A 25,816-nucleotide genomic window follows, 5' to 3' on the forward strand; every position below is an offset into this window, starting at 1 on the left:
ATATATGTTGGATTTAGGCTGTAAGCTACATTCAGAAATGCTTGGGCATAAATAAATATGTGCTCTCTTGGACACCCTATTTACCAGGAGGAAGTGTAAGTGGTTATCAAAGGAAAGAATGATTTTGATTAGTTCTTTTTCATAGGTCAGATTGTAAAAACCCAGCAAAAAGTGCTTTTGCATACAGCATTAGCAATCAATTATATCTTTATGTAATATTTGCCTATGACACCAAGTGACTTGCTAACCCCTCATTTTTGTTGATAACCTCTCATAGGACAAAAATTACATTGCCGCCTTGCTCTGATATTTCAGGGTTGAGCTGGTGTACTATTTTGTGAGGATAATTACAAGGCTAGGTAATGCATATTGTAGGTAAAGAGAGTCTGGCCTTCTAGGCTTCCAAAGATCCTATACGTTCAAGTCCTTGGTACCTCTGTATTCTGGACAGATCTGGGGAGAATGCCTTGGCTGCATTCACAGATAGATAGTAATGTAAGTTCCATGAGGTTTTGTTTCATGACTGTTTGTTTACTTTTGATTCCCCAATACCTAGAAAGTCTCCTGGCACAGAATCAATGCCCAAGAAATAGATGTCAAATTAATATGTAGAAACAAAAATGCTGTAGTGCTAATTGTACCTCAGTGTCATATGGAATTTTGAGGGAAGCAGACACTGAATGAGTATCTTATTTCTGTGAAAGCAGCTTGTAATTGATTTACAAATGTCATTCCTTGGAGCTGTGACTGCCAGCATTGGACTTGGTGTCCTTTTATGCTCAATAATGCTTTTTCCCTCTCCTCATTAAATTCTGGATTTTTCTTACCTACTTTTCTGTCCCCACCAAAGAAATAGATAAAATACCATGCTCTTCATTTTATTGGTGGGTCAATATTAATTGCCCAATTCTGTCTTTGCTTTGAAAGAATTCTTGCCTAAGAGGTCTCTCTCTCCATAAAGTCAATACCTTTTCCAGTTTCCCAGACAAGGCTGAATAAATATGTCAGAACCTAGCAGAGGACAGGGCTATGAATGATTCAAAACTGTCTATTCCCTACAACATGTAAATGAAAATATGGACAGCTGTAGAAGATCAGAATAGGGGAGAAGGAACAGGGAAACCTGGAAGGCTGCTCTTTTGTGAACAACAGTCTGGAAGGTTGGGAAATGATTTTCCGTGTTTTGTGGGACTGTACCACAGATTGGACTATGCCATCTACTTGTGCTAAAAAGCACAAAAGTCTTGTAAAAGCAAAGGTAGACAAAAGTCTTTTAAAAGCAAGTAAAGACATTCTCCAGAAATATTTTTAATAATACATGCACAGTAATGCTGTTCTTTTCAACTATTATGTGGCTGTAAGTTTTTGAACCTAATTCTTCAAATTATAACAACTACTAAAGATTTATCAAATGTAAATCTTGTGCCAGGCATGATGCTCAACCCTCTGATGGATTGTCTTGTTTAGCAGACACAGTAACCTCCTGAGCTAGCACATTGTATTATGTACATTTTTACAAATTGAGGGAAAGAAGGCAGAGATGCTAAGCACTTTGCCCACAGTTACCCAGTAAGTGGCTGAGCTGGTACTGCATGCCAGGCATCCTGCCTGTGGAGCCACCAGTCATTTCTGTACTATCTCAGTGACAGCTATGGAGGCCTAGGATTATTTTATTTATCCTATTGGAAATGACAGTTGCAGCAATGACTAAATATACTGTGACATTAATTCCCCCTGGAAGTGTAATTTGATTATGTTTGGTAAACTGAATGAGTGCCTGATCTCTATGAATGCAACTTTTAATTGATTTACAAATTACATTATTTGCAGCAGTGACTGCTGGTATTGGACTTGGTGTCCTTTTGCACTCTATGTTGCTGTTGTTTTCTTTCCTGCATTGACATTGTTTTCTGTATTAAGCTGCCTGAATCATGTCCTTTGAAAATATTAATACCTTTCTGAAGAAAACCAAGGAATTGTGGTAACTCCATGGTGAGGTAGCCTTTGAGTGAAAATAACCAAAAATTACCTGCAGTGGGAATTACCTTTTGGTTATTGTGCATAAAAATGGCAGAGATAGATAAATGGATAGGTAGATAATGTTTTTTTAAATTTATTTGTGTACATAGATAATCTCACAATGCATGAAGACTCTTAACATATAGGCCTTTTAATGGCTACATTTAGTTTCCTCGTATTGATTTACTTGCAAATTTTCTAATATATTCTTCAGTAGAATTTACTTTATAGCTTTATGTCCAGATTATCTTGGCTTTTGCCTTTGGATGACAAAACAACTATTCCTTCATTTAAAGCAGATAGTTAAGGAAACAAATTACCTTTTGAAAACCTAAGGCTGACTTTATGCCTAGGAATAGATTATTTCTCAATCCTAGGGAAATATGCATTGAACATTATTTTATGATGCTTCTTAGTACTTTGAGATTCAGTTCAAGCTGATGAGGACCTAAGTATTGGATCTGAAACTGCTCAGATTCTGTTCTGTTTCTCCCTGAAAGCACCTGTCACTGTCTATAGACTTTGAAACCAAGATTTAACAGGGTAATGTTTACTGACTATATTATGCTACATTACGTATAATAGTATGACAGGACAATGACTTACAAGTCATATGAATATTATTAGCTCTCTCTGCTTCCTTTGCTTTTTTTTTTTTTTTTAAACTGAGCTACTGCACTCCAGCCTGGCAGAGTATCTCTCTATGGGGTATCACCCAGGCTGAAGTGCAGTAGCACAATCAAATAATACACACACATGGGCCGGGCGTGGTGGCTCACACCTGTAATCCAAGCACTTTGGGAGGCTGAGGCAGGTGGATCACCTGAGGTCAGGAGTTCGAGACCAGCCTGACCAACATGGCGAAACCCTGTTTCTACTAAAATTACAAAATTAGCTGGGAGTGGTGGTGCATGCCTGCAATTCCAGCTACTTGGGAGGCTGAGGCAGGAGAATCGCTTAAACCCAGGAGACAGAGGTTGCAGTGAGCCGAGATTGTGCCATTGCACTCCAGCCTGGACAAGAGTGAAACTCCATATCAAATAATAATAATAATAATGATAATACACACACATATAGAATGAGAGGGAATTTATAAGAAGTTTGATAATTTATTGTTTTGGATTTGGAGAATGTTTCCACTTAGATCAGGAACCTCTCTATTCACATCATATAGGCTTTGATTGGATAATAAGTGATAGCAAGTACTGTTAGCCTGTAACTTCTTAAGCCAAAGCTCCTGAGGGAGGATCATAAATACATATGCCTATTATCTTCCCAATTCTACATAATACGGTTTCAACTAACCAAAGCAGGCTCGTATCTACAATTTCATCATTGGAGTCCCTATTCTCTTACATTTTCCTTCAAAACTTTCAAGTGTATATAAACTCTATAAGGACACATTATTTTCACCATCATAGTAGTAAAGCATGGTCATCATCCAGAACACTTGTTTCTTCACTTAGTGTTGACATGTATCTACTTTCTGAATTAGTTTTCAGGTTTTGTTGCTAATTGCAAGCAGGTTTATGGTGCCACATTTTTACCACTGCACCCTGTGCTCATTGATCTCCCTGACGCTCTAGTTCAGTTCCAACCTAATGAAAAGCAAATAGATGCCAACGACAATATTTACCCAGTTAACATTTTGGTTTTGGTCTGGGTCATCCTTCCGAGGCATATGACTTGCTGTTTTGTATGTTAGTGTGTAGGGAGGAGGCGATGTGTTCCAGAAGCCCTCCATCTAATGGGCAATAACTCACAAAATCACTAGCTAGCAGATTCTCACAGTTAAAGGGGGAATGTTCATTGAATATTGGAAATGTCAACTGCAGGCTGTCTGGATGATGTTTAAAATTATCAATGTACCACTTTCAAGATAATAATTCCCTACATTTTCTTCGCTTTATTTTTTATTTTAATTTTAAAAAGATGGAGACGAGGTTTTGCCATGTTGCCCAGGCTGGTCTCAAACTCCTGGGCTCAAGTGGTCCTCCTGCCTTGGCCTCCAAAGGTGCTAGGATTACAAGCGTGAGCTACCATACTCAGTCTACAATCTCAGCTGAACCGTTCTCTGCTCACAAATAACACTAGTGATAGGAGATAAGAAGAGGTGATCTTTGAATGGCCTAATATAAAAGACCATCACAGACTTTAGAATACCATTTGTGGCTCTGGTTTAAATGAATAGATAGCCCCTGGACTCCATTAGTACAACTGAGGGGCTGGATTGTAATTGTTTTCTGAAGTCCCTGTCACTTCTGAAATTCTGAGATTTGATTTTTTTAATATGTCGTGATCCATGATATATTACATAAAATGCTAATATGCTAGACAATTGTCATATCCATAGTATTTGAGTAGACTTTCTAAATTCATGAAATTACAACACTCTGAGTTATGTCTTAGCAACTTAGAAGTCAGAAGTCAAATTTCTAGTCTTTCTTGCAGCCAGGGTGCAGGCATGTCACTAGGCTTGTAGACTTGTCCGATCTAACAGATGTTTGCCATACTTCATTTGGGGATTCATCAGTGTCAGAAGGCAGATTTTGCACAGACTTTCCATTTTTCTCAGTGAATGTGGTGGTAGAGGGCTATGGTTTGAGGAGTCAGCAGTATATTTAATTTTTGATATGAAAGTGGCATTGGACCTGGTGGCATTGGCAGTTGGCATATATTATTGGTATTAATTGCATCAGATGTAGTGGCAGCTGTTTTTCCATCAGGCTAGTTCCGGAGCTTAGTCTTGGGACTTTTTTTCTGGAAACTTATTCCCAAGCCCTCCCAACAATTCTGGAAGCTATTCAATATTGGCTTAATAAATTTATTAGAATTGATGGAGTATACCCAAGTGTTTGCAGTCAACAGTCCTAAGAACCCTGACTGAACAAATGTGCAAGTGATTTTTCTCAAAGACCACATAACCCCAGGTCTAATAATTCATTAATTTTAGTGAGAATTAATGAATGAACAAAGTAGAAAACTAGCCATAAATATGCATTTGCAAAACCTCTGATCAGGTGTAAGGAAACATTCATTGATAATGTTTCTCAAGGCATTTTTAAAAACTATTTTATTTTATGCTTTGTCCTCCATGCCCGAAGAACTCAACTCTGTATAAACAGTTCTCTTCATTGAAAATAACTACACATTCATTTTTTGCTACCTAACAAATGGATATTGTAGTATAGTGATTTGAATTAGATGTGAATAGGAAGAAAGATAAAAGTGAACCTAAGTAAAATGTTGCATTTATGTCTGAATTCCCTGGTCTCTGGATTATATGAGCCTGATTCATCATACTGCTAAATTAAATTGCCCTTCTTAATCAATATCCTGAATCTCCACTGAAGAGAGTTTTTTTTTTAAACATTGTGAATTATACATCATTTCCTGTGTGTAAGGCTGCCCAAAGTTGGAGTTGAAAGCTATCACAATAGAACAATAGAATGGAGAATTTGTTTTTCCCTCCCTTTCTATTTTTTTTTTTTTTTTACCAAGCACATAATCCAATTGACAAGAGTAAATTTATTTGAGATATATTATCATCCAAGGAACTTGAGATGAAATTTTTTTTCACTGCCAAATCAATTCACTACTAGCGATGAGGCCCCAAACTGGGAGAGATATAACAAATACTGTTGTCTAGATTTTTTCAAACTGTGCATTATGACCCTTTAATGACCACTAAATATAGTGAGATAAATTTCATTAAATGTCAGAGTATATTACATGTAGTAAGATTAAGTATTGTTCTCTGTAACTTATGTTTTAGTTATGTATGTATATATATTATTTGTTTATATATGTATTGAGTCACTGTATGGAATGTAATATTTACTGAAAGTTATTTCTTATTTTAAAAAGTTTAAAAACCAGAAATTTACCTTTTGTCAGTTAATGCCATGTTTCTTTAAAAAAGTATTAAAAAAATTTTTTTTTTTTTTTTTTTTTTGAGACGGAATCTCGCTCAGTTGCCCAGGCTGGAGTTCAGTGGCGCAATCTCGGCTCACTGCAAGCTCCGCCTCCCGGGTTCACGCCATTCTCCTGCCTCAGCCTCTCCGAGTAGCTGGGACTACAGGCACCCGCCACCACGCCCGGCTAATTTTTTATATTTTTAGTAGAGACGGGGTTTCACCGTGGTCTCGATCTCCTGACCTCGTGATTCGCCCGCCTCGGCCTCCCAAAGTGCTGGGATTACAAGCATGAGCCACCGCGCCTGGCCTAAAAAAGTATTAAAAATTTTTTGAGTCTATTTTTGATTTTCAAAATTGACTGTGGCAAAAATGGTTACTCAGAAATTGTTATTACCTTAGCTTCTTGGAGTTTCTGATACAAATTTATTTATTCAGATGATTTGATTACATTAGTAGTTTCTGAAAGGTTTTCTGAGGCTCTGTCCAATGGGTAGTTCTGTTCAGCCTGATACTTAGCACAGTTTCTTCCTCATTATTCTTTGTGTTTAATGAATTATATAATTGAAGGAATATGCTGCAGATAAAAACCATTAGTCCCTTAATTCCAGTGCACTGCTGAGTTATATATGTATTTTTTACTGTTTAGGTATTTTGTTCAATTCTAGAAATAAATATTATTTACATTGGTGGAAATCTTCTTCCAACTGGGCTTGGCATTGTTGGTGCAGTTTGGCTTTGTATTACTGACAACTTGAAGCAAGAGGACCAGGTACAGCAGCTCTTTTTCCTGTTCACAGATTGTTCAGCCAAAGCTTCAACTTAGTTCAAAAGCATCTTTGTTTAGGAGTTATTAAAAATAGAAACTTTTCCAAATGATACTGATATCATTTTATTTTCTATGATTTTATTGTCCTTAAAAGAAGGAAAAAAAATCACCTTTACCATCAACAGGGCATTCTTTTCATTTTTCATTACATAATACAAGACTTTCTTTTACACCCGTTTTATTTACATGCATCATCTTCAGGAGCTGTTTTTGCCAGGGAGCCCCAAATATGTCATGAAATGATGAATAATTTTAATGCCCAGAGGCTTTGTACCAGGAAAGATAAGTCCTTTGAGAGGATCAGAGAGTATGATAGATATCAAAATCACTTCAAACTTCACTCTTTCACGGCAGGAATCCAGAAGAAAGGTCACCCAGACTTCTGATTTTACTGCACATTTTTAAATATAATTTTCACGTTAATGTTAATTATAGCTTGTATTAATATTAAAGATTGCTTTTTAAAATTAACAAGGCTGTATTTCTTATTCCTTTTCTATTTCTTTTTTATTTCCTTTCCTGAATGGAAGCCAATCTTCTAGTAGGTTATAAACTGTAGTGTAATTTGCTAATGTAGTCTCTAACACAGTGTCATAATTTGTAGATACTCTTTTAGTAGTGTTTATAATTCATGCAATATTAAATATTTAGAAAGGTCGTATCTACAAAATGCAAACTTATAAAGTAGATTGATTAGGTGGTAATTGATTTATTAAAAATTTCATGAATGGTTAACCACATAGATTTGATTTCCTCATCTACAGTTAAGTATTTGTGTTTATTAATCAACAGTATCTTGATAGTAGTTCTAAAGAGCAGATAAATATAATTAAAGGGCTAAGAGCCATGATCAGTTGATAAGAAATAAATACAGTTGATTGTCATTATTTGCAGTTTCTGTAACTGCAAGTTTGCCTGCTCTTGGAAAATTTATTTGTAACCCCATCTGTACTTGAAGCCCTTTGGTGGTCACTCATGGACCTTCACAGACATGCAGAGCAGCAAGATGTTTGAGTCACATTGTGTGCATATGTGTACCCAGCTAAGGTCTAATAAGGCTCCACTTTGCCTTCATGTTTAAGCTTTTATAAACACTAAGCAAATGCCCATTTCACCATCTATGTAATGCCACGTTTTGGTGCTTTTCCTTGCTAATTTTCCTGTTTAAAATGGCCCCCAAATATAAAGCTGCAGTGTTGTCTGGAGTTCCTAAGCTCAAGAAGATTGTGATGTGCCTTATGGAAAAGGCACATCTTTTCCACACACACTTATCTGTGTGTTAGATAAGCTTCATTCATGCATGAGTTATAGTGCCTTTTACTGTGGGTTCAATGTCAATGAATCAACAATGTGTATCAATTAAGATCTCTTTAAACAGAAACACACATAAAACTAGGTTATATATTGATTAGTTGACAGAAATATTGTGACTAGGGGCTTGCAGGAAACTAACCCTGTATTTCCCCCAAGAACAGTGGTTTAATGTATTGCTCATTCGATGTTCATGATGACTTTATAGAACATAACTATTGCAGATAATAAGAATCACCTGTATTAAGAAGTCCAAAATTTATTACAGTGAAATGTAATGGAAAAATGATATAAATTGAAAGAATCAAATTAACCTTCGCTTATAGAGGAACACATTTCTATATAGAGATGCAACCATCCATTAGTGGGATAATATCATTATTTTCAAAGGTATTTTTTCTCTACTTTTTTTCACTTCAAAGAGAGCATCATAAGACAGTCAATGATTAAAGGGAAATAATATAAATTTTACATGTAATAATTTGCTGCTTTATTCATGTATAAAACAAGCCTATTATTTAAAAACGTTTTCACAAATCTCTATGAAAAATCTTCATTCTTCATTTGTATAGTGAATAAAAGTGAACCTAAGTAAAATGTTGAATTTATGTCTGAATTCCCTGGTCTCTGGATTATATGAGCCTGATTCACCATACTGCTAAATTAAATTGCCCTTCTTAACCAATATCCTAAATCTCCACTGAAGAGAGTTTTTTTTTTTAAACACTGTGAATTATACATCATCATTATGAGAAATGTTGTTTAAAGTTAGATGCTGGTGGATTATTCCGGTTGAAGAAAACAGCTGAGACCCATCTAACTGAACCCTTCTATTTGCCTGCAAGGAATGGAGGCCCAGATCCACTGTCTACTTTGCCAAGATTGGAGAGCAAGCTATTGGTAGTCAGGGCCTAAACCAACACTTCCTGATCCAGTCAAGTGCTTCTGTTCTTCCTTGGGCTATCCATTCTCTGAAACCCTATTGTCCCACGTGGTAAAGTAACTGCCTAGTATGAAAGGATTTATTTCATATAATATTTATTCATAACAAATGTATCAACTTTATTTAATGCAAAATTTAAAACAAATGTTTAATAACAATTTTCCTTAATGTAATTTAATAATAACAATAGTACACAACATTCATGCAGCTTTAGAGCTCTTGCTCTCAAACACAACATGTAATGTTCTGATACCTAGTTTTAAAGTGCTATATTCAAGTAGGCCAAGAGTAGATTTCATCCACTAAAGAATGAATTTGTTTTTCTTGATTTCTCCATTAGATGATAAATTTGGCATTTCCAATTTACTTCCATCTTTTCAACCTGTTACACCTCTATCTTCATATATTCCAGTATACCAGTTACTGAGGACATTGACATCATTCATTATTCCTCTCCTCTCACATCCCACTCTGTCATCAGTTCCTGTCTGCTCTACTTTCAAAATGTATTCAGAATCTGATCTCATTGTACCTTTGGTGTCACCATCCTGGTTTGAAACTCTGTTATCTTTTACTGGACTTTTTTTTTTTTTTTTTTTTGAGATGATATCTCACTCTGTCACCCAGGCTGGAGTGCAGTGGCGCAATCTCGGCCCACTACAACCCCCACCTCCTGGGTTCAAGCGATTCTCCCACCTTAGCCTCTAGAGTGGCTGGGATTACATCACCTGACTTTTTACATGCATGTTTCTATGTTTCTACCTTTGCTTCCTTACAGTGTATTTTCAACGCATCAGTCACGGATGTGTTCTTAAAACAAGCAGAGCACATCACCCTCTCCTCAGAACTCTACAGTGAATTCCCATCTAGCTCAGAGGAAGGGCCAAAGCCTTTAATAATAGCATACTCCAAGGCTCTGTATAACCCCTCATACTCACACCCCCGATACTCACACCTCTGATCTCATCTCCTACTGCCTTCTCCCCTGTTCACTCTTCTACAGACACAGTTTCTCAAACTGGTCAAGTAAAGTCTTGCTATAGGATCTTTGTATTTGCTTTTGCCTATCTTCCGTATGATCTTCCCTGAGGCATCTCCATGGCTTACACTATTCATTTCCTTCTGGTCTCTTCTTAAAATTCACCTTATCAGTGATGCTTTTCCCAAATACCCTTTCTTTCCCTTCTTCTGGTACTCACTTCCCTCTTACCCTGCTTTATTGTTTTTCAGAGCACTTATCACTTTCCTATGTATATATTTACCTATTTGCTTAATATTGATCAGTCTTCTCATATTTGCACATAAGCTTTGTGAGGTCAGGCACGTTATTTTGTTTCGTGCTTTATTCTTAGTACCTATAATATTTTGCCCAGTGTAGGAACTCAATAAATATTCACTGGAAGAATAAGGAATTTATCACCAATGACTATTTATTGAGTGCCTGCTCCCTGTCTTCGACATTCCATGAATTAAAGAAGTATGTACATGTAACTAGAAGATAAGTCTGATCCTGCTGCTACCTCCTGTGACTGCTCCATTGATCATCAGACATCTGGCTGACTAGGCAGGTAGTCTCTTCAACTGATTCCATGTGCTTGGTCAGAAAGAAGAGAAGACTTTGCTTCTATCAAGGACATACACAAAACTTCAGAACAAGGCAAGGTTGGATAACTATTATTGTAGCTAAAAGGATGTTAAATTTTGTATAAAGTTGAAAGTCAGCTTTCTCTGCAATTCTTATGGTGCCTATTTGTTGATTATAGGTTACCATGTGTCCAAAGTTTGGACTTTCCATTTATTTTCTAATTACAAAAATATGGGCTTATCATTCACCAGAGATGATTTGGTTTAAGAGACTGACTCAGCCTAAAACAACCCACTGATACACTGATACACCAATCCCTTTAGTCCTTCAACGCAGTTTCTTATGTATGCCAGAATATACTAGCCACAGTAAATACAGAGACCAGAAGTACACCACCAGATTTTACAGACCACAGTTCCTTTTAGGGTACTACCGTGTTTACTGCTCATGTGTTGTCTCACTTATATGAAAGTTCACATAAGAAGGCAGGTTAAGAACAGAAAGTTACTTAATATATATAAAGTCAGAGCAAAGGAATATGCCCACCTTTCCTGCCAAGTGAGCAAGAATGTTCATTGTAACTGATTAAGGCATATAAGTACGACAGCAAATACTTATTTTCCATTTGTCTATTTTTTTGCCAATTAGCAAAAATATTATACCAAGCATGTTATAAGGCGATCAAAAAGATTCAAGTTTGTTTGCTTATTTTTTCTAGAACTTATATTCAAGACATCTTTCCATGGTACATCTTGGCTGTGGATGGAAATTTGACATACTTTTTATTTTCTTTACCTGTTACATATCAAATCTTAGGATGTATTACTTCCAAGGTGGTTAAACTTATTCAAGATTGACTGAGTCTCCTATTTTCTTTAAATTTACTAGAAGTGAGGCCCCAAGAACTACAGAAAATAGAAGGAAAGTCTGCATTGAGCCATGAACTGTGAGCAGCTGGCATTTAAGCATGAAGTGTAGGGTTTCAATGGTAGGGACTAGAGTAGGCAGCATTCCAGGAAAGGGTCTCAGAGGTCAGAAACAATAGATTATCAGTTAAATACTTCTGGACCAAAGAAGACCTTGAAATCCTGGCTTGGTGATGTATACGCATTTAATACACAATGAGAAGCTCCTTGAGGGTGAGTGAGAGTGATAGGGCTGAAGAACAGGAGACAGAAGATAATTCAAATGTCCTTACACAGAAGACTGATTATGTAGATCATGGTACATTCATATAACATTATATATTTACTAATTAAAACATAACACACACACACACACACACAGTCACCACATAACAATGTTTCAGTTAACAACAGACTGCCTGCATTGAGGATGGTCAGATAATACCATATTTTTACTGTTACCTTTTCTATGCTCAGATAAGCAGATGCTAACCATTATGTTAACAGTTGTTGCTTATTCAGTACAGCAAAATACTGTGCAGGTTTGTGGCCTAGGAGAAATAGACTACCATATAGGCTAGGTGTGTAGTAGGCTATACCATCTAGGTCTGTATAAGTACACTCTGATGTTTGCACAACAGTGTCACCTAACAACACTTCTCAGCATGTATCTCTGTAGTTAAGTGACACATGCTATAAGAGTTTGTGTCTGTGTGTGTGTGTGTGTATATATACACATCATGACAGATCATTGATCATCATTAATCTGTGGTCATTATTATTTACAAAATACTTTATATTTTATTTTTTATAAAATACTTATTACAGAATACTTTACTAATGAAAGAACTAGCAAGATGGCAAAGCCAGTTCAAAAAAAGTGTAGGAGTAACAGAAATATTCATAGTCACTGAAAGAAAGAATGCTAGGATGTAATTGCCATAAAACTAAACTGGTTATTGCTTTACAGGCAACAAGGGTATAAAAAGAATCATTTGCAGCATCATCAGTTTTCTTAATCCAGAAGTTGGCAAACTTTTTTTGTAAAGGAGTAAATTTTTTAGGCTTTGTGGGCCATATAAGTTCTCTGTTATGTGTCCTTATGCTCATGGACTATATAAAAACACTCTCCTATCCCAGTTTGGTCCACAGACCATGGTTTGCAGACTCCTGATTAAAGCCTAATCAATAGCAAATAAAACAAAGTAAAGATGCCTATTCTAGAGAATTAGATAATCCTCAGGTGAATCAGTTAAACAGTGTTTCGTCATGTCATTCAACGGACATGTATTCTTTTGGCCATTTGCAGGTTTTGAATATGGAGATACATATTTATATATTTTTGAGGCAGGGTTTCATTGTCACCCAGGTTGGAGCGCAGTGGTACAAACATGGCTCACTGTAGCCTTGAGCTCCCGAGCTCAAACGATCTTCCTTCTTCAGCCTCCCATGTAGCTGAAACCAAAGACATGCAACACCATGTCCGGCTTTTAAAAAATGTTTTGTAGAGATGCCGGGCTGGTCTCGAACTCCTGGGCTCAAGCGATACTTCTGCCTTAGCCTCCCAAAGCATTGGGATTACAGGCATAAGCCACTGTGCCCAGGTATATTATTTTTTTCTTAACAAAGATGCCTGCTGGAGGGAGCTGGAGGGGAAACAGTAAGGGAGAATGTGAAGGAATTTGAAGAGGTATAGGGCCTTGTGGGTGGGATAGCCACACTAACCTCTTTTCTAGGGGCTGTCCTGGTTTACTGGTATAAAAATTAATCACTCTCTTTCACTCTCAGAGTGTCCCAGTTTGGATGATACATGATAAATGGGTCATGTTAAGAAGTTTGGTCCTCAACGTAAAATTAATAGGAAGGGCTGACAAATTTTAAACTAGTCAAATGTGATATAATCAGATTTGCATTTTGAAAGGATTACTGCCTTGTTGGTAATGGATTTGAGGCAAAGGCACAGGGGATGTTAAATGGTTATTTACCAGGAAATTTGTCTTTCAGGTTAAACAATTTGTTAAACTTTCTCAATAGCAGGTTAATATTGGAAAAAAAAAAAATCAGAAAAGTCTGTTGTTTGATGAAATCAGTTTGTCAGTGGATAAAGACTATTGATTTAGTAGTCCCATATAGGTGAAGACATTTCGTAGTTCATTTAGGTAAAACCTATCACTAGTTAGATTTGTTTGCGGCATAGTTATATTGTGTTCTTGTGCTTCCCTGGGCATGGATAATGAGAAGACTGTAAAATGAAACATGCTTTGCGGGATATGCCTTAGCTGCAAAGCCAATAATCCAGAATACAGAATTACAAAATTAGTGAGAGGATTTCATCTTAGTGACTGTATGAGTGCTGAGATCACCATTCCTTGATTTGTTCACAGTTATATCCCCAGCAAACAACCTTCAAGAAAATTTGCTGAGTGACTGAAAGAATGAACACCCCCTAGAACCTTATTTCTTGTAATACTGTGCTCTGTCTTCTTAAAAATCTTAGGTACAACTATTCATAAAGCTACTCATTTATCCCATTGGCTTAGAATCTCTGAATGAAGACTCCAGTCAAGATTATAAACTTAAATATATTTTCCAAGAATCTTGGAACATATTTTCTATTAATGTTTTTTTGTTCAGGGTTGAAGGACAGTTTGACAAAATAGTTTGCTTAAGAATAGAGGTGGCTGGCCAGGCGCGGTGGCTCACGCTTGTAATCCCAGCACTTTGGGAGGCCGAGGCGGGCGGATCACGAGGTCAGGAGATCGAGACCACGGTGAAACCCCGTCTCTACTAAAAATACAAAAAAAAATTAGCCGGGCGTGGTGGCGGGCGCCTGTAGTCCCAGCTACTCGGAGAGGCTGAGGCAGGAGAATGGCGTGAACCCGGGAGGCGGAGCTTGCAGTGAGCCGAGACTGCGCCACTGCACTCCAGCCTGGGCGACAGAGCGAGACTCCGTCTCAAAAAAAAAAGAAAAAAAAAAAAAAAAAAAAAAAAAAAAGAATAGAGGTGGCAAAACCAATTTTCATCAAAAAAAGAATTAATGTCATATAGGTGTTTTTATTGAGAACAAATTTAAAATGTATCTTCTTTATTCATTTTTTACAGTATTTCATCTGGCATATAAGAACTAGAAAGAAAACTTAATTAAAATGCATATTCAGACCAAGTATGAAGATATAATATCTTTATATAATGAGTGAATAAAATCAGAGTAACTATTGATTGTTCTCTAAATAATTCAGATGCTATAAATACAGGACATATGCATAAACACTTAAAATCACAAGCCGGGACAACATAGTAAGACCTCATCTCTACAAAAACAAAAAATTATCCAGATGTGGTGGTGCGTGCCTCTTGTAACTGGAAGGCTGAGATGGGAAGATGACTTGAGCCCAGGAGTTGGAGTCTGCAGTGAGCCTTGATCATACCACTGCACTCCAGCCTGGGTAACAGAGCAAGACTCTGTCTCAAAAAAATAAAAAATATGTAAAATCAAAATCACACTTTAATAAGATTTAGAACCTTTGGAAATATAATAGTAATAAAATACCAAAAATTATATTTCTTAAATTTGGTTCATAAAAACATAATTTACTTAAAAATATCTCTTCTAGCTGGGTGTGGTGGCTTACGCCTGTAATCCCAGCACTTTGGGAGGCCAAGGCAGGTGGATCACAAGGTCAAGAGATCGAGACCATCCTGGCTAACATGGTGAAATCCTGTCTCTACTAAAAATAGAAAAATTAGCTGGGCATGTAGGTGCATGCCTGTAGTTCCAGCTACTCAGGAGGCTGAGAGAGAGGAGAATTGCTTAAACCTGGGAGACGGAGGTTGCAGTGAGTCAAGATCATGCCACGGCACTCCAGCCTGGTGACAGAGTGAGACTGTCTCAAAAAAAAAAAAAAAAAAACTTTCATAAAAAAATATGAAAGTTTACCAAGTTTGAATCTTAAGCAATTTTAGTAACTGTTGGGTTAATGCCTAGACTGTGAGAAAGTTGCCAACTTTTCACACTTTTCGTTAGTCTTCTTTTTCCCTTTAATTGTACAGTAATAAATCTGGTATAATATTTGCAAACTGCCCCCTGTTGTCTAGTAATCTCTGTTCATTTCTTCTTGTGCTGACTGCAGTCTGACTCTTGAGTGAGCTGCTTTATCTGCAGCACCTGGAGGTGTTGGCTGGGCTGTTTTCTTGGGCCTCTACATACCACAGAACCAGGGGATGGACAGGTGTTTTCTTGCTCTTCACTGCTTTTATAAGACCATAGTTAACACCTCCTCCCTCAATATCCCCTACCTCCATCCTTACCCAACCCTATCTCTGAGAAACACTTTCTTAGATTATAACATCCAGCATTCTTAGTGCAGCAGTTTTCTATCATTTTCTTGGTAATTCCCATCATTTGTTGTATTATATAGTAACTGACTTACTACGTTCTCTCCTTTCCACTTCCGCCATCATTCTTAATGGCTTTAGTTAGCCACATAGATTACGCATGCCAAACTCTGGCCTCTCAGCACCTATATTCTCTCTTTCAGCAATCTTACCCTCTACTCCAGTGGTCAACAGGCTTTTTCTGTAAAGGGGTTTGTATTTTCAGTTTTCTAGACATGTCTTTGTTGCAATTATTAAACAATGCAGTCCTAGCTTTGTACCAACATAGATAATACATAAACAAATTGATGTGGCTATGTTCCAAAAAAAAAAATCTTTATTTACAAAAATGAATACTCTGAAAAGCTGCTTAGGGACTTAAAACGGATGAGGCCTTGAGCCATGTGAATATCAGGGGAAAGAATTCCAGGCAGAGGAAACATCAAGTGCAAAGGCTCTGAGACAGGAGCTTGCCAGGAGTTCTCCAGAAGCAGCAAGGATGCCAATGACGTTGGAGCACAGTGGGCCAGGGACGAGTAGTAGGAGAGGTTAGGGGGATAATGAGGGTAGGGGAGCAAGGGACCTTTTAGGCCATGAATGGAATTTGGGCTCTTACTCAGAGACAGTAAGTGGAGAGCCATTGGAAGATTCTGAACCTAAGGACAATAATCAGATTTAAGTTTTAACAGGATTGTTCTGGCTGCTATGGTAAAGACAGTGAGAGGGCAGGGTAGAAACATAGAAATGAGATAGGAGGCTACTGGACTTGCCATAGATCAGGCTTGTAACAGTAGAGGAGATGAAAAGTGGTCAGATTTTCTCTATATATGTATGTATATTCCATCTCGCCCTATTATATTTAGAAGGATTTGCTTTCAGATTAGATTTTGCTTTCACAGAAAGGGTCAAGAATTACGTTGGGGTTTTTATGAGCAACTGGAAAGTTGGAAGACCATGGATGAAGCAGGTTTTGGGGAGAATATCACAAGTTCTTTGAGCTTGTTTGGTTTGAGATGTCTATGAGATAAGTGAGACAAGCAAATGCACCACACATTTGAGATGTCTGACATTCATTATAACTTCCTTGATTTCATGATAAATAGATAATTATTCTTTACTTTAGAAACATCATTGACCTAGGCTGAACTAATTGTTCTCTCGAAGGCTTAGATAAAAATATATTAGGTGCCTGTTAGATGCAGACTGGTGCCTGCAGCTATATTTACTAGTATTCTTCATTATTCCAATGGCATCTAATTCATGAGCAAGTTCATAAATAACTCCCATGTTTTTCCCAGATTGTGAGCCTAAGATTACAGAATGTATTTTTCATGTACTTCTTTTGCATATGTTATCCAGGAGAAATAAACTGATATTTTAAGTGCTTTCATCATAAAAATAGATATATAGAGGCAAATGTTATTGGATAATGTAATATTATAGTACAATATGTCTACAAGCCAGTTACATTGCATTTCTTAACATGTATTAAGATTTTAAACTCAAAGATTTCCTGCTTATAGGACATATCAACTTTGGAAAAATGCAATAAATGAATTTTCAAAAAAGGAACTGAAAGATGAGAGCATTTGGGCTAGTGAGTCTCTAGGGAAAATACAGTTGCAAGTGTTAATATAATATGGTAGTAAGTTACAAAGAGAAGATGATCTAATAAGATTTTCCATTTACTATTCTCCGGGGGCTAGTGTTATAAAAGCAGCTCATCTGCTCAGTTAATTTTTTGAAGAGCATATTTTTAATTTGGCAAGATAAATGTTCTATGTTTTCTCTCTAGTTATTCATTAAAAACAATTCCAAAATAAAATGAAGTTAAAGTTTTAAACTTTAACTTGTTAGAGTGTTGAAGAGGTAAAACTCTTACACTTAGAGAATCGTATTTAGCTTTGTATTGATAATAACTGTATTGTTTATTTCCTATACTATTTTTTAGCCATAATCATCCAGGAATGTAGAAATGTAAAAACTTAGAAAGGATCTTATAGGATCTTCTTAAAGGATCATCTAATCCAGTGCTTATCAAGTATTACTTACTGTGACCTAGAGTATAAAAAATGTTTTATGTCATGGCCCAGTGTATATTTTATATATATATTATATATATAATATATATATATTATATAATATATATATTATATATATATTTATATATTATATATATATATATTATATATATGTCTGTGTCTGTGTGTGGTGTGTGTGTGTATGTGTGTGTGTATGACCCAAGCAAAAGTTTCACAAAGCAATAGTTACTTTAATGTGAAATATACTTCAGCATGTTTGATTTTATTCTTGTTATTTTTAATCTTCTTTAAAAATTGTTTCTTCTAGCCAGGAATGGTGGTGTTTGTGTAATCCCAGCTATCCTGGAGGCTGAGGTAGGAAGATTGCTTGAACCAGGCATTTAAGAGGCCAGCCTCAGCAACATAGCAAGACCTCATTTCAAATTAAGAACAAAAAACAATTGTTCTATTTTTCCTTACAGAAGTAACAACTCTTCATCAGCAAGGGATGCACCTTCTCTGGAATACCTTTACTTTTCCATATATTGTCTGTCTTCCCTTACTTCTCCCATACTCATCAAAATTTCTGATAAGGTTCAGAGAGTACAGTAAGATAGACCAAGACAGACGTCTCTCTTCTTTTTTAATTTTTTTTTTTTTTTTTTTTAAGACAGGGTATCGCACTGTTGCTCAGTCTGGAGTACAGTGGTGATTTCTCAACTCACCACAACCTCCGCCACCCTGGTTCAAGCGATTCACCTGCCTCAGCCTCATGAGTAGCTGGGACTACAGGCATGCGTTACTACACCCAGCTAATTTTTTGTAATGGAGACAGGGTCTCACCATGTTGCCCAGGCTGGTCTCAAACTCCTGACCAGCCTCCTGATCCACCTGCCTCAGCCTCCCAAAATACTGGGATTACAGGCATGAGCCACCGCACCCGGCCCTTTTTTAATATTCCTAATGGCTAAGGATATTGATGAAAGATCACTGACTAACTTGCCATACATAATGGAAGATAGAATAACAAAAATAAGGCAAGAAGAAAGGAAAGTTGGAATCACCAATCAAAATTCATTAAACAAATGATATTAATGCAAAATTTAGAGAGGGAAGATTTTTCTATATAAATGAGTATTGTTTCAGTACTCTTGAAATGAGTGTCAGCTTTTCCAAGAAATGAAATTACTTTTTTAGAAAACAAAATAAGCAAAATGGAATTATTCAATTAAAATATACAACAAGATAATCTCAAATTATTTTTCAAAGAAAACAAAGAATGTTTCCAGATATTACTAAATCTATTATTTACTTTCCCCTTAAATTTATGTTTTTATTAAAAATGAGCAGGACAGAGTGTTACATGAATTACCTATTTACTTTTATATTGTTTTAATCTTCTCTGAGCTTCTATATTTAGCCATTGATGACTTTTTTCTTTCAAGCAAAAGAACTGATTGTTCTTTCATGCTGTTTGTAGTGTCATGTGATAGATGTGGCTGATACCCATACAGTCAACAGTTACTAATCATATCTCCCACTTTCTAATTTCTTCCCAGGTTGAAATTCTCCCAGGTAATAACTATTTTGACCCATCAGAAACCCAGTTGGATTATCTAGGCTTCTAATTAGTGCTGGCTTATAAAAGGCATAATGATTTCTTCTAGTCAGTACTGAATGCTATTTTACTAATCTGATCCTATAGATATTGAAGATAATCTAAACTTGGCTTTTAATTGAATCAGGAGTGGGGTGAGGATTCGGGAATAAGAATGGAGACCATAGTCACCAGAGTTGATATGCTTTGACCTTCAGGACTTATCTTGGGATCCAGTAACTTTCTTTGTGTACTTTTAGAATAGTTTTTGAACTAATATGGATGGCATTCCCTATGAAGTTTTCATATAATAATTACATTTGATTATTTTAAAAAGTAATTAATATTCATTCCTATTCTTACATGTAAACAGTGAATTGCTTTGAAATATAATGTTAGTTGATATTAAGTTTACAAGGTAGATTTTTTTGTCATTACAGGAAGAATATCTAAAATTTTACTATAATTTTTCAATTTCTTATATAGAAGTTAATTTTAACTTTTGAGTAATGAATAATTACTTATTTGGCATTTATAAATGGGGCATATTGCTAAATAGGTTTTCAAAAATACATATCCCTTATGTAACTTTATGTGTTCAAATAGCTAAAATTAAAACAGATTATGGCTTCTAAGCCTGACCAGTTCATTTGTTTGCCTTAACCAGCTAATCAAACTCCCAATTTTTTATGCTCAAATGTTAAAGTTTCATGTTAAAACAAGTAAAAAAAGACAAAGTATAAATGCTATATAGGACTGTTGACCTGAATAACAACATAAAAATGAATATGTATCTATATCTGTCTATATTTCTATTCAGTGTTTTAAAAATGAACATCTCTATTTCAAAAAAACAACATATATTTTTTCTAATGTACTCAAGTTAATATATTTTATACTGGGAAAATAAAAATCAAGTGGTGTCATTTTATTAACTATTATTTGTGTTATAGGAAATACTTTTTAAAAAACCACATAGAGAGATTTGGCTTCACTTTTCTAGAAGTGTTAGTTTGATTTTCAACTTAGTTTTCAGTGCTTTTGTGTTTTCTATTTGAAAAGTTTTCTCTCTAGAAATGAGCAGCTTTGTCATAAATAAAGCCAGGAGAATAATGGTTGAGCTGAAATTTCTCTCCAGAGTGGTGTAATTTGACTGTTAAAATGTTCTAATACTAGTGTGTGTGTGTTTTTACATTTTTAATATAATATTGTAAAAAGTGTATATAGATATAAAATTAATAAATGTATGTATATATTTATTATTTTTAATTTACAAATGAACTTAATGTTGGCTTCCCTCTTTTGGGGTAGACTTGGAGTGTTGGATGGCCTAACTTGGCTAGTGCTTGTTTTAGCTGTGAATTATAATTAACTACTGATAGGAATATAAAAAGGATCTGACTTACAAGCTGCCATTTTTGCATCCCAGTATGTGAACCAAATCCAACTACCTCAGTCTTTGCAACACAGCAAAGCTAAAAATGCAAATTCTGCCTCATTAATAACCAGAACTGTTACTCAGAGCTGACAAACAATGATTATGAGGATATAATACAATCATTCTGTATGAATTACTCTATTAGTATCATGATAATATGGCAGCATTGCCCTACCATGCTCAGTTTTAGAATTTTTACTAATTCTTTCTTACTTTCTGAGGTCAAACTCATTCTTTTATTCTGCTAAATTTGCTTATGATATTGAAAGACTTATTTGAGGACAATGTGGTCAATCACACATTTCAGATTAAGTCTTTTCTGTTTATTTATCTATTGTTAGGTAACAATCCCCATCCCAGATTTAGTGGCTTAAAATAACATCAGTTTATTATTTGTGATAATTCTATGAGTTGACTGGATTCAGTCAGCTCATAGAATTACTCACATGGTGTAGCTGAGGTCATTCATGCAGTTTCGTTCAGCTGTGAGCTGTGCTAGTAATAGAATGTCAAAATTATCTCTTATCCTCGGGGGTTTCTCTTCATGTGGCCTCTTGTCTTCCAATCTAACCTGATCTTTTCTTTTAGCACAGCAAGTGGTTTCCAAGATTACAGCTCCAATGTAGAAAACTTATTAAGGTTTTGCTTGCATCACACGTGCTACTCACTCAAAGCAAATCACATAGCCAAGCCCAGAGGTAATGTGGGAGGGGACTGCACAAGGACATGAATAATGATAGACATAGTCCACTGGGGTCCACCAATGTAATTGACTGCCTCATCTCCATAATAAATTTTAGTGAAGAGCAACAGATAGTGAGTTTGGGTTGTATGGCAGAATAAGAATCAGTATAATTTGAACCAAATAATATTTTATATAAATAATTTCATAAAATTATAATTAACAACCTTGGTTTTATTTTGTGCGGGGGAGTACTGTTAAGAAATGGAGGAGGAAGGAAGTAGTACTGAAATGGAAAACATTGACTTTGTATCCTGTCAGCCTTTTATGAAAGATATTAAGTCTCAATAAAATAATATATTCCTTTTCTTTTGACAGAAGTGTTTCTAATGTGTCATCAAAATGGATAAGATGTACCTAATCACTGTTGACACAGCTTCTACTTGGAGTTAATTTTCCTACTCTTTTCCCTCTTCTCCCTTGCCCATTCATTTCCACTTCGTCTCTCTCTCTCTCTCTCTCTCTCACACACACACACACACACACACACACCTTTTTGTCCATGTTATCATAATGTCCATGATGTGAAAGTTAATTTTTGGAAATGAAAATAATTTAAATTTATGATATTTTGTATGTTGGGTAAGCTTTCAGGTTTTTCAACTTGCTAGCATTTTTGGTACATTAAATGTTCTATCAGATAAAACAGCTGAGTCACTGGCAATTCTCATATTCCTAATTTGAAGTGGAAAAATAACAATTTTCTGGGGCTTTAGCAACTGTATAGAGAGACAATGTAGCTTCGTATCATAGATATCATCTAGCTACCTCTGTATCCTCAAAATTATAGCATTACATTTTAAACCTACAGTCAAAATGGTTTTCTTTTTCTGTGGAAATTGTCTGTTACTTACTTGTTACTACTTTTCTTTCTCTAGTCACCATGATAGTTTTTTTATTTCTTCTCTTTTGAATTTTTTTGAATATTATTTTACCCTGACAAACCAGTTCATATGCCACCAGGTATTTGGCAAGTAGTTTGTTGATAGAAAGGTTTTAGGGAGCCCACGTAGTATTCTCGGTAAGAACAAGGTCTTTGGAATCATCCAACTCTACATTTTGGTCCTAGCCAGGCCAGTTACTTGCTGTTAACCTGGAAGTTTCCTCCATACCTCTAAGCCTGTGAACGTTCATTTGTAAAAGCTTATGGCAAAGTGTCCTTGTGGTGCTTGCATATATTAAATAAAATAACTCTTGCAAAAATTATTTGCATTGTGCCTGACAGTAAGAACATAAGTTTTATTATATCTTTTAACCCCTTAAGTGAAATGAGGAATTAAATAGAAAACTTCTATCATATTTAATTAAAATTTCTCAGATCATACAAGGACCATGATCTATTTGACCCCTTCCTTATGGAGCTAATATTTATCTAGAAACTGCAATGGAATAATGCAAGAACACAAGACAGGAAGAGAAAGCAGCGATCCTGCAATCATTCAAATGTGGTAATACATGCAGGAGAGAAACGAAAAGAATTAGGCCATGGGTCAGCTAACCTTTGGAACTATTTTTAGCCTCAGAGGCACTTTTATCCCTCTTATAAATTCCATACTTAAAGTTCCAGAATTTAAAATTTGATGAGAACTGTTGTGCTGTTTCAGGTTGTGAAAATTCATTTATTCATATATGTAATTTTACCTTTGAGCAAACTTCAAAAAGAATGACTGCCAAAATGTATTATAACCTGTTTTCTCAAATGTTTTTCTCATTCTCTTTTTTAGAATTTCTCTCTAAAAACATCATAGGGACAACTGTAATTAGGCTAATTGCGTCCACTCATATGTGCAGCTTATGGCAATAACAGAGCAGTCATAGAAAGAACGAGGTGCAGTATGCTTCAAAATGCAGCATCTGCAGTACTGTCAAGGCCAGCCATGCCGTCAGTCTTGAGCTAACAGCTGTGACGAACAGAATGTTGTGTTGTTCCTTTGGTGTGAAAATGAATTGACAGTTATTTATAGGGAATAATTAATGTAACATTTTGTAAAAGTAAACATGATTTTCAATCCTTGAGAAACCGTTAAAAAGGAAAAAAAAATAGGAAATGAAGGATACTTTTGACCAACAGAAAAGGCTTGAAGAGAAATAGATGATGTCTACAACTAAAACACTATCTTTCAGACCATTTAGACATACCATCAACTCTGAGAATAATAGTTGAAGAGTTAAACACTTTTAAAGGAAACAAACCCATCCTCACAGTAATTGTGAACATGTGGAATGTCTCTGTGAAGACTATAGTATCTACTTTTGTTAATACAGTAAGTGAAAATCATGACAATTTCATGTAATTCTGTTTTTTCAGTTCATTATTTAAAATAAGAGAGTGGAAGGAAGTAGGGAGAGACATAGGAAGGAAGGAATAAAGGAAGGAAGGAAATATGTATATATTAATCCCAAGTAAACATGATGCTGAATATGTGATATGAATAACACATTTATTCATAATCTCGCGTGGTCAAATGGCTGGTTAGACATATTAGGGATTATTTTGGAATTGTGTGATGCAAAAGAAGTAAACTTGGCTGAATGATTTGTCTCAAACCCTTATCACATGTTAGCTGGTTAAGTGCTTTTGTATCATATGTTTGATTATCATGTTTCCATCTGAACAACTCCTGACTTGTTCAAAAAATAATTAATTTCTGAATGATGATATTTAGCATTAATTAGTATTAATAAGCGAATAGAAATAATTCTAAAAAAATGTTATTCCCAGGATAGACAGAAATTATTACTACTTCTCCAGTTGTACCTGAAATATTCTCCTCTGTTGAGCTGTACACCTCTTTGATCTGGACACCTGAGATCCTACCTGCACCTAAGGCTTTTACCTTCAGACAGTGGAAGAAAGTAATGGTGATTTCCTCCTGGACACATTGTAGACTGTACTTTTCAGTTTAACTTTGATAACATGGGAACCCATCTTATTTTCCAGAATAATTGTATGAGTTCTTTAAGAAGCCATGCCATTATTTAAGTTCATTTGAATACATACTGTATTATAGCTGCTAAGTGAGATATCTCTGAAACTGTGTCATTCAAGAAGCCAGTGAGCTATCATCCATGGCCCAGCTTTCTTTACTGTACTAAATGATCATTAGAAGATGCACCATCAAACCAAACTCTTTATATTGTTCAGCAGCATAAGTTTAAGCAGAGCTAGCAGGCATCTCTGATATTGGCAACGTGAAGAATACCTTTCACACCATTAAAGTGATGGAAGAATTGCTTATGTAGCCATCGTTTTATTTTATTTATATACGTATGTGTGTATTATGTGTATATATAACATATATATAGCTATCTTTGGTGAAAATTTCCATCCCAAAACCTTCTATAGTAAATGCTCAAAAACAATTTGATGAAAGACCATCTACTATGTGCCAGATCTCTGCGTGGGATGCAAGACTTATAAAATATGGTTCCTGTTTGGGAGTATTGGTGATGAGACTCTATATACTGAAGAAGGGAAAGGTATTAAAGATAGTAAATAAAGATAAAATATGATGCATGAATGACCTCAAGGGTGACACTGTGACAAGTAAGATAAGCGTGGCAGGGCAGGGGGGACTGCAGTGTGCTTACATTTCATGCACTCAAGAGCTAAGTAGAGGGTCTGAGACTGAACTGTTGGCTGCATTCCCAGTTGCCTACAGTATAGGCCTTCTCCTCACATTAATAACAATAGAAAATTCGTATTTTACAAACTATAATCTATCTAGAGAGGGATTCGGAAAATATTTTAATAGGAGGCCAGGAATGAGATCCAAAGGGGATGGAATTAGATGATAAAGCACAGAGATTATGTTAAGTCTATGAGCTTGGGTATTGAATGAGTACTACAGTCTCCTTGTGTAAATAATTTTAGTTTGTGTGATAACCTAAATGTTCTTATAAATTCACATTTTCCATGTGGTGATCATCAGTGCATGGGAAACATAAGAGGTTGTAGTAGAAAATCATTATTATTTTGTGGTGACTTTTGTAAAAGCAGTTGTGTCCTAAAACTTTGTTGCTTTCCCTGCCTTCTTTTGCTCCCAGTGAAGATCAAGCCACCACTTCAAGTGATTTGGATACATAGGAAGAATTCACTGGGGCTACCAGAGGTTGGAAGGTGGGAGAAGGGAGAGGA

General features: G+C 35.8%; 1 protein-coding gene across 40 annotated transcripts in view; it reads left to right on the plus strand.

Moving 5' to 3' along the window:
• Positions 1 to 25,816, plus strand: part of CAMK2D (calcium/calmodulin dependent protein kinase II delta) — a 319,411-nt gene that overhangs the window by 129,234 nt on the left and 164,361 nt on the right. The gene's annotated exons all lie outside the window — the stretch shown is intronic.

Source organism: Symphalangus syndactylus, chromosome 4 (genome assembly GCF_028878055.3).
Source record: "Symphalangus syndactylus isolate Jambi chromosome 4, NHGRI_mSymSyn1-v2.1_pri, whole genome shotgun sequence".
NCBI classification, from domain to species: domain Eukaryota; kingdom Metazoa; phylum Chordata; class Mammalia; order Primates; family Hylobatidae; genus Symphalangus; species Symphalangus syndactylus.